Source organism: Neodiprion pinetum, chromosome 6, assembly GCF_021155775.2.
Source record: "Neodiprion pinetum isolate iyNeoPine1 chromosome 6, iyNeoPine1.2, whole genome shotgun sequence".
NCBI classification, from domain to species: domain Eukaryota; kingdom Metazoa; phylum Arthropoda; class Insecta; order Hymenoptera; family Diprionidae; genus Neodiprion; species Neodiprion pinetum.
In genome coordinates this window covers 2,521,438-2,531,108 of record NC_060237.1, presented here as the reverse complement: position 1 = coordinate 2,531,108, position 9,671 = coordinate 2,521,438, and positions in this window count along the sequence as shown.

Here is a 9,671-nt window from a genome sequence, read left to right as displayed (position 1 = left end):
TGCGACCGTTCGTCCCTTTATTTTATTATTAATTTTAGTTATTTTTTTTTTTCGCTTCACCAAACACAATCGAAACCTTACGCGGATATGATTTTCTTTGTCGATTAGTTTTTCTTACTCTTCATTTTTTTATTTTTTTAATTCACACTTTGTACACAGTCGGGAATCGGCGACGAGCTTGATTCGGTATATTTAAAATTCGTTCGGGATACGAAGGAATCACCGTAGCAAATTTTGTATTAATGCATCGATTTTGGATATTTTGTTATTTTGTTACATTCCCTGAGCAACGATTTTACCGAACGCGATTGGCTGACTCCGACTTCCTGCATCGTATTGCGGCACTTTGCACTCCCGAATCGATTCCGTTTGTTCGCTTCTCGTCCTCGCGGTATCGCCATTATTGACACGCACTAGTCAGCCTGCGTCTATGCACCTACCTGCTTTATTTCCCTTCGCATCTCCTCTCCGATTCGTCGATTGATAACCCGAACCTGTTTTCACCTGTACGAAACTTACCTCGTGAATTTTCTCTCGACTCTCCGAGTTCGTGAAACAATAAAAATCTATATTTTAATAAAATATGTGTATATATATACATATATTTGGATGAATAATCCATATACTCGTGAATTAATCTGATGCCCGGGCAAAAGCAGTATGGGCGCATCGCGTGACCGCGTGATCGCGGCTGCAGCAGCTTTTTTTACCTATATATATATGTATAAAATATGAAACTGTATACATGTATATACTTACAACGTACGCGCACAGATTATACGTACACATGTAGAAGGTAGACATTATACGAGTTCATGAAATCGGTCAGGCTGCATATATCGTTTATGGTGCATACACACAAGTTTCATGATTACAATGATATTGAATATCTATAATAAAGTATCCTTCGCGTACACGGCCGTATTAACCTCAAGGTTTTTTTCATTTCGTTCCGTGTTTGACATTTTTTATCGTTTAATTTCCGTTTTTTTTTTTTTTTTTTTTTTATTTTTTTTTTGATACCTGTTTTTACAATCAGTTTTTTTTTCAACTGCCTCCTCGCAGACTATACACGTGCAACGAACGTACGTGCAAATATGCCTGTGCAGACATGCCCGCAGACACATTATATACATATATATATATATATACGTATATGCAGACCTACAACTTGGAGCATGACGTGGAGGAAACATCTCGATCATCTTCGGCATACGTGTAAAACCTGTCTATCGAAATATTTGAAACGTTTCTTTTCCTTTTTTTTTTTTTTTTACCGTTATATTTTTGAAGCATGCGAATTTTTTATTATATCGTTCGCTGCACGTTTAGCAGGTATGTGTAATATTATACGTGTATGTACAAAGAACACGGCGCGGTTGGCAAACAGAGATGTGTAATATATATGGTGGGTACACATTTGTGAGGGGTACGCGTACGATACGGTGTACGAAGTTTGCACACTTCGCGGTATGTATATATATCTATATTAATATAAGACACATGTACGCCGTGTATAATATTTGTCCAGGTGACGAGACGAGCGCAATGATAATTATCTTTTGTTTTCGCTTAAAGTGGAAACAACCTGCGCCTATAACCTGCGAAAGTAATTGAGTTGTACGCCGCAGAGATGGGTTTTCTTTTTCTTTTTTTTACTTTTTTTTCCCCTCTTCTTTACGTCGATATTTTATTTAAACGTCACACGGATATGACATACATCAAGCATATTATATCGAACGATATATGGGACGTAAAACTTTTCGACGCGACTTATGCGTTATATGCGTTACACGTTACAAATTGCACGTTGCAAGGCTTCGAGTAATGGTACAAGTATGTAAAAGTAAATTCCAAGTAGGTACATCGAAATGCGGATACGTAATATTTGTTCGCGTGTAATGTAATACGTTTCAATTTCTGAGCGTGAAATATTTGACAACTTTCGCGCTGTATAAATTATTGATTAAGGTTGAAGCGAATTTAATATTTAGCATCGGATATTGCAGAGTTATATTTGCAAGCGTTTCTCGTTATATTCCATGCATTTTATCCAGTTACTGTTATAATATCCAAGGCAGCGACTTGGCACAATTAATTACAATTGCGAATGCTTGCGTGCAAATGTACCTACTTCGGCAGACGTCGTATATTAGACCTGAGTATTTCATCGGCTCGCTGAAAAATAGCTAACATGTTTAGCTACCTGACAGCTTGAGCAACTGTGTTTTTTATTTACAACAATTTATTGCGTTGCAACCATCAATCTTCGATATTCAATATCGTATACGAGTCGCTGATTGATGTGTACGATATACACGAATAATACACTTGGAATTATTATACAGGTACGCAATATTATATGCTCTTCTATTTAATACGGTTTCAATTCCTGTAATACTGCCTTGATTCGAAACTTTTTCAGGTATGCGTATAGGTACGTACTTACTCGCTTGACAATTATTTCCTTCTATTACAATAGTAGGCAGAATTACGTGACAACTATTCTATTCCATTCGGATAATTCACCTAATTCAGGGTATTAAATGGGAGGCGGTTCATTGTTTCATCGCAAACGTCTAATGTAATTTTCATGCCTGCTTGAGTCGTGTATCCGTCGAGTTAACGCCACGTTATATCCCCGTGTGATACTTGAGTGCACGTACAAGTGCAAAAGAAAAAAAAAAACATTATTATAATAATAGTGTAATTGCATTGCACTTTTAAAGATGGATAATTTTATTTTTATCCAAGAGTGAAAAGTAGAATAAGAAATGTAACGGTATCAGCGGGAAGTAAGCGAGTCTTACGTTCCGTAGGCTCATTATTTATAACTGAAAGTGTCAAAGTTTTGCGACGCTGTTTAAACGCGTCGTTTATCAGTCGCCTCTTCCTTCGTAGCAAGCGTATAAAAGTACCTACGTTTTCCTTCATTTACGATGTGTATTTTCGTTTTTGTTCACAGATCGTTGAGAAATTTGCAGAATCCGAACTTGTACATGCCAAATGCAAATTTTGCGCCTAGCTGCGAATCTATGACCGAACATCAACCTAATAATTTCAACGATTTGCACGTGTGAAAAAAGGTAATAACCATGTTTACATAGTTAATTTTTCGCATGACATATCAGCAGCGAACATTGTACGGTGAAAAACTTACGTGCGTGTAACGCGAAAATTGAAACGATATTCAAAGCATCTGTTAGGTCGTATTAATTAATTAACAGCTCTCGAATTTCACGCGAGGATTCCTTTCGACGCATCTTTGGCTCGTTTATATTATCTTTATCGAAGAATCCGTTGCGATTTTAATCGGTGAATAAATGCCTAGGTAATCCTGCGAGGAGCGAAAATTGAGGTTCCGATGTGAATTCGTGCAAGTAGCACCCTTCCGCGGTTTGCCTTTGAAATATCACCCTCCACGCACGATTTCTCTCCTGACCTCGATAAAGCATCGAGAGAAAGAGAGAAAGGGCGAGAGGCCGCGGCAGGCAACCTCTGAATCTTGAATTTCACGGGCTGATTATACAAATTATACGAATTAGCCCTGCTATCGCCTCAATTATTATCGCCGTAGTCGGGCGGCGTTGCGGGGGTTGCGATACCCGCCCCCGCAACCACTCGCGGTATCGGTTACGGTTGCATATATTTCCCCGGGGAAATTGCTCGGCGATATCCGCGAATAATAGTTCATTTACCCACAAGCCGGACTCACTCGTTGCACTTAAGTTCCGGTCTGTTGATTCTGTGCATTTCGCGTTATCGTACAAATTGTACGTTACGTTTACAATACCAATGTTATACCGCAAATCGGAGTATCTGTTTGTCGGTATTTATGATTTCAAATAGTTTCATCCAGACCAGGAATTACTTTCCAATCTTCTCGTTACACCCGTTTTCTATTTTACCCGCAATATGAAGAAGAAGAAAAAAAATTACGAAACATGAGAGATATCGAGAAACAATTAAGGCGACAACAAACGTCGAGTGATTAATTGACGAATTTAAGGAACGTCGAGGAAAATCCTTTTCCCATTCCACCCAAGTTTCCCCGCGTTGTACGTGACACCGTAGCGGTAGTCCGCACACACATCGCGAGGTCCGAGAGTTTGAATACCTGGCCAAGTTGTACCCGGCTATCGCCGCCCGGCCGCTGTATAATCGCGGACTCGGAGCAGGTGGACGGAGAAAATGGTGCTCGGACGATAAATCATGGGCCTGGAGAATGAATCAGCTAAATTGCTCGGTGCTGCTCACATGCAGGTATCCGCCCGCGCTCCTCGAGCTCGTGTGGGTTACGTGCAAGAAGCTAGGCGGTTCTCGGTTCTCACCGGACACTGCTCGGCGGTGGGTGCGCAGCAACGTCGGAGCCACACTTGCTGGTCGCAAGTTCTCCGGTGGAACCAGACGACGCGGGGGGCCCGCGCTAACGATATTCCGCAGCCACTGGGCAACCAACCATGCTCTGCACGGTGCCGCACACCTTTATACCCGGCTGCGTCGAGTCGACGGCTCTTTCGAACCCTGCGTGGCTGGGTACGTACACCTTCTATTCGTACGCGGAGAGAGTGAGAGAGAGAGAGAGAGAGAGAGAGAGAGAGAGCCGTCGTCACGCGACAATGCGCACGCGCGTCGGTAGCCATTGGTCTATTGATTCTGGGAGTGCGTGGGCGTCGCGTATATTTCCTCTACTTTCTACCTCAGCACCCACACTTACGCACTTCCGTTGCGGCGTGTCTTTTACGCTCGTTAAACTGTCGCGTCGATTCGTATACATGTGCACAATATACGCGTAGGTACCTGTGCACGAAACGTATTCGTTAATCGTTTTACTAACTTGCGAAGGATTTTTCTCATTTTTTTTTCTTTGTCATTCGATGCAGTTATATATCGTACGTCGCGCGTGTTCGGTTTTATTGTTAGTCGAGGCGTGCACTTTTTCATTATATTTATTCCACTCAACGAACATTCCTTCTTCTTTTTATTATTCTAATTTCATTTGTTCTTTCTTCTAACTTCGTTGTATGTGCGATTCTTTGGATTGTGTATCGCGCAGATTGAAAAAACAACATGTTTTTCTCTAGTTTCATTATTGATCGCCAATGAGAAAATTGATCGACGGATTCTTGTAGCGTACGGATGTTTCATTCTTCGAACTCTTAATTGGGATTAAAAATATCGGTGATACGAAAATTTCTGCACATATTAATCTATCCGGAATCTGAGACGATGATTATGAGATTCGATCCCAGTCAAAATTAGTGCCATCTGTAGGTACTTACGAACATCCAAAGTTGACATTATTGCCGTACGTAACTTAGTATATACCCTTTGATAACTTTGCAGCGTACGTTTTTTCGCGACTCAATCGATCGTTCGAAACATTGACTGTATTACGGGTATACATATCGTAGTTGTTGGTATCCTTTGGATGCGAATGCTCAATGGAGTACGAAACGATCGTGAATTAATCGCGATACGAGTGATGTGCAAATCGTGTTGCGAAGTGTTCAATTCACCTGTTTTCAAAGTCTCGAATATACGAATCACTGCAGCTTACATATAATGCTTGTCGGAGGAGACAAGAGGCCACTTTGTCGTCAATGAAGCCACGTGATCGGTACAAAAATCGAGCATTTCATACATGGACGTAGTAAATTCCGACATGACGTTACAGCGTTTCGAGTGCGATGAGCACGCATTCGCACCCGTCGAGTGTCTCTGCGGCATGAAACCGATTGGCGTGATTACTTTCGCAAATTAATATCCGCAATCGCGTCGCAACAATCGATCGTCACGAGTGTAACACGAAGGCTATCGCGCTTATTGTAAGCTCATAAACGCCCGACGTTTCGAAACCCAACACTGAGAAAAATTTCACTTGTTACGGTAACTAGAAAAATTGTGTAAAACGTAGGTATCGTTAGAAAAACTGTTCGAATATTGTTGGAATTACGAAAAACGAGGTACGCCTAAACATTTTTTGGTAATTGCGACGCAAAATCGGTTTCTGAGGTTTACTCTACTTTTTTAGTTAAACAAAGCTTTAACGTCAATTTATCGTTGCACGAGCGTTAAATTTTCGCAACAGTTGAAAGTTTCTCTCGGGGCAACACCGTTCGTCGCGAAAATGTTCGAGTCTGGAAATTAGCGCGAACAACGATGTACAACGAGGAACAATCGTGACATTGGTCGAATCGCATGGCATCGCGTGTTAAACTCTGATACGCGCACCATTGCACGCTGACTGAGAAAATGCAGACCAACGACACTGACGCGTCGGACGAGCCGAGGTCCTTAAATCGTGAGAAGAAGCGAATCTCTCCTTATTCCTAGCCGGGTAAAAGAAAAGGGTTCGAGGTCGATCCGGTGTCCGCGGGTTGAGGACCGTGGTGCATCCTTTCCCACCTTTCACGCGGCACAAGCTTGGCGTCCGATCGCTGCAACAAGGTGTCGGTGAGTGGATGTCGTACAGACAATACGGAATTCTCTCCCCCAGGCGAGAATGCCCGCAACCTTAAGAATATCAAATTCAGTCCGTGCCTGCATGTCTCTCTGCCGCACGCTGCACTTGCCGCATCGTGAACGCGGTTTACGCGCATTCCTCCGCGTATTTATAGTACAAGTATAATAGTGGTATAGACGGTGGGCGTACGAATATCTATTTATATGTATACCCGATAGACAGATCTTGTACGGATCTATATCTATCTACCTGGTAAAATATCGGCCTGCCTAGTTGAGAAACAACGGTCGGTCTCATCTTCCCGCGGATTGTTTTACAATAAATTTTGGATACTCGCCGCAACGCTTGGGTTACCGGAACTTCACCTTATACCGCAACCATCCGCGATGCGTGTTAGATTTAATCGATCGATCGACCTTTCTCGAATCCGACCTCGCATAATCGGTTACAAAATGGAAGACGGTGCCGAAAGAAAAAAAAAATAAACAAAAAATATGTACATATATATATCTATATACAGACCTGAATAAAAAAGGAACGAAAAGAAAAATGGATGAAAATTGGGTGTAACTCTTTATCGCGTGTGCAGAGTAGGAAGGTGGCCTGCGCGAGCAGTGCGCTAATGACAACGTCGGAGGCCAAGAGCGAGGCTAGAATATATTGGTCGGAGGAAGTCCCGAGGAGGAAGTTGAGCCGAGGTGGGGAGACGGCCGGTCTCATTGGTCGAAATGATCCGGCTCCGAAGCACGCCCACGACGCGAGTGCCTATAAAGATATAATATCCACGTTACGACGTACCTACAACGCACCGATTCCGCAGCGCGGTGCGCGTTCACGTGTGCAGGCAGCACGCGTGTGTGAGAATCGCAGGTGTGTTTCAGCCTGCACAAACACACCTCTCTCTCTCTCTCTCTCTCTCCCTCTCTCTCTCTCTCTCTACACATGCACGCGCGCACACGCACACGCGCACGCAACAACCCATTCCTCGCGGGTTACACTCTCGCCGTCTCTGCCCGTGCAGTTTTCTTCCCTCCGTGCGGCGCGTCGTCTCTGATCGTACGCGAGGTTCTCTAACTACACGTGACGAATACCTACATACGCAGGCACGTACACGCGACGCAATGCGTTTGCATTTGCAGCGTATCGTGTACGTGTGGGTGAAAGAGAGAAGTCGGTGTGATTCTTGTAGCTACGCGGTCGAAGCGATATTCGCACACGCGAGCCACGCGCGCGTTTTACCGACCGGTATAATAAGGCGCGTGCACACAACCGATGACCGCCAATAGCCAGGTATTAGGCACGACCCATTACGATGTAGACCGATTGCACACGCTGTATAAGTCACCGATGCGTAATCCCCACTTTTTCTTTTTTTTTTCTTCTGGGCGCCGGGATGATAAAATATTAACGATAACAATTTATTTGCGGTGTAACGCTGGTATATTACAATATACATAGGACTCGCGATGTATAACCGACCGTGCCGTTTATACATTTGCCTCTTTTGTTGCCTCCTTTCGCGTTCCTGCAGCAGCATTCGCTCTGTTCGATGTATCTTTAATATATTCTTTGTCCCCCTCTTTTCTCTCGGGGATTTTTTTCCCCCCCTCATTGCTCGTTATCTTCTTGTACTCATCCCATTATATATACGTCTATCGCAAAGCTAACTCCGATAAGCACGCGTGTAATCAGCCATTTTTGTATTATACTTGTACGTTGGGTGATGTTGGTATATACTTGGATAAAACGGATTTAAAAAAATCAAAAACATTTCCGAAACGCACAAATTGAAAAATCTGAAAAAATTCACAGAGAATACCTTCGGGTAGTACTAGGTATATACTGTACAAGCAATTATGGAACAGATCCGAGAGGATAGGAAAAATGTAGCCGAGCTGGCCGAGACCGCCCCATGTATGTACTTTCGCATGCGACTTGTATATTAATACGTAGGTATAATAATACCGTGGCTGCCGTGCTGCGCATGGCTTTCAGGAAGAATACAGGGTAGGCAACATTGCAAGCTTGTGCAAGTTGCTTTGCTCACCGAGTCCCGCATCAGCCGCAATTCCGACATATTCATACTTTTTTCATTGTTATTTACTTTGTTCACGGTCGACTCGGTCTTATGTTGTACAAAGGTTAAGCGCGTTCTTCACGTCTTATCGCAACCTTCAACCTCTAGTGATAAAATCAAGGATAAAATTGTATCGTTGCGAGGATCGAAAGTTTATTATTCATTTTCAATATACCGCGCAGGCAGCGTTTGAAATGTAATTTGCGCCTGATTGAAATATATACGTTGCAGTGTAACGAACGATACGAATAATACCGACGGTATATAACGCTGCTCCATGCGTCACGAGTTATTTCGATCTTATAAATCAATCCTTATTTGATGTGTATATATACATGCATACATGTATACGTGATATTTCTACACGCTCGCATATATCAGGCATATAATACCCCTGTTCGCTAATTCATACAGCACAATGTCACGCGTCTGTGTCAATACCGTGTAGGACGCACACATGCGTAGGTACGCACATATGTGTGCTCACGGATACACGGATAATCATAATTATCGTATGTATATCAACCGCATCGATATAATAATGCACGTAGAACAGGACAGTTTCACACAGGTGTATAATTGTAACGTACGTTACACGTTGTGCATACGTGTACGATGTACGGATCGCCGAGGCGAGCGAGTATCGCGCCGGTTTAAAAAAGGTATTAAATCGCGACGCGCGAAAACCTCGCGGATGTCGCGGAACTTGTCGCATGCAGGATTTGAGTATGTTTGTATGCGCGTGTACGCGGCACAGGCAGCTATGCCGATACGTACAATGCGTGCCGATATTTCGGCCTGACACCGTCTAGCACTTTTGACGTCAAAAATACAAGCGACAACGCTCCGGCTCGCCTTTCACCTTTCAATTTTCATCACTTAGGAGAACTATTCGTCGAAAACTCTATCTCGCACGATATTGTGTATTATATCACGTAATGTATTCAATTATATCGAAATACATCGTGTGCGTGTGTGAGAGAGAGAGAGAGAGAGAGAGAAAAGGGTGTGTAGGAGAAAAATGTCAAATCAGACACGGACGAATGAATTGATATCGTTTTAATTCATCGATTCCGGAACTGCTCGTCGAAATTTTTCAATACCAATTTAGGTCTGTGACGGATGTTT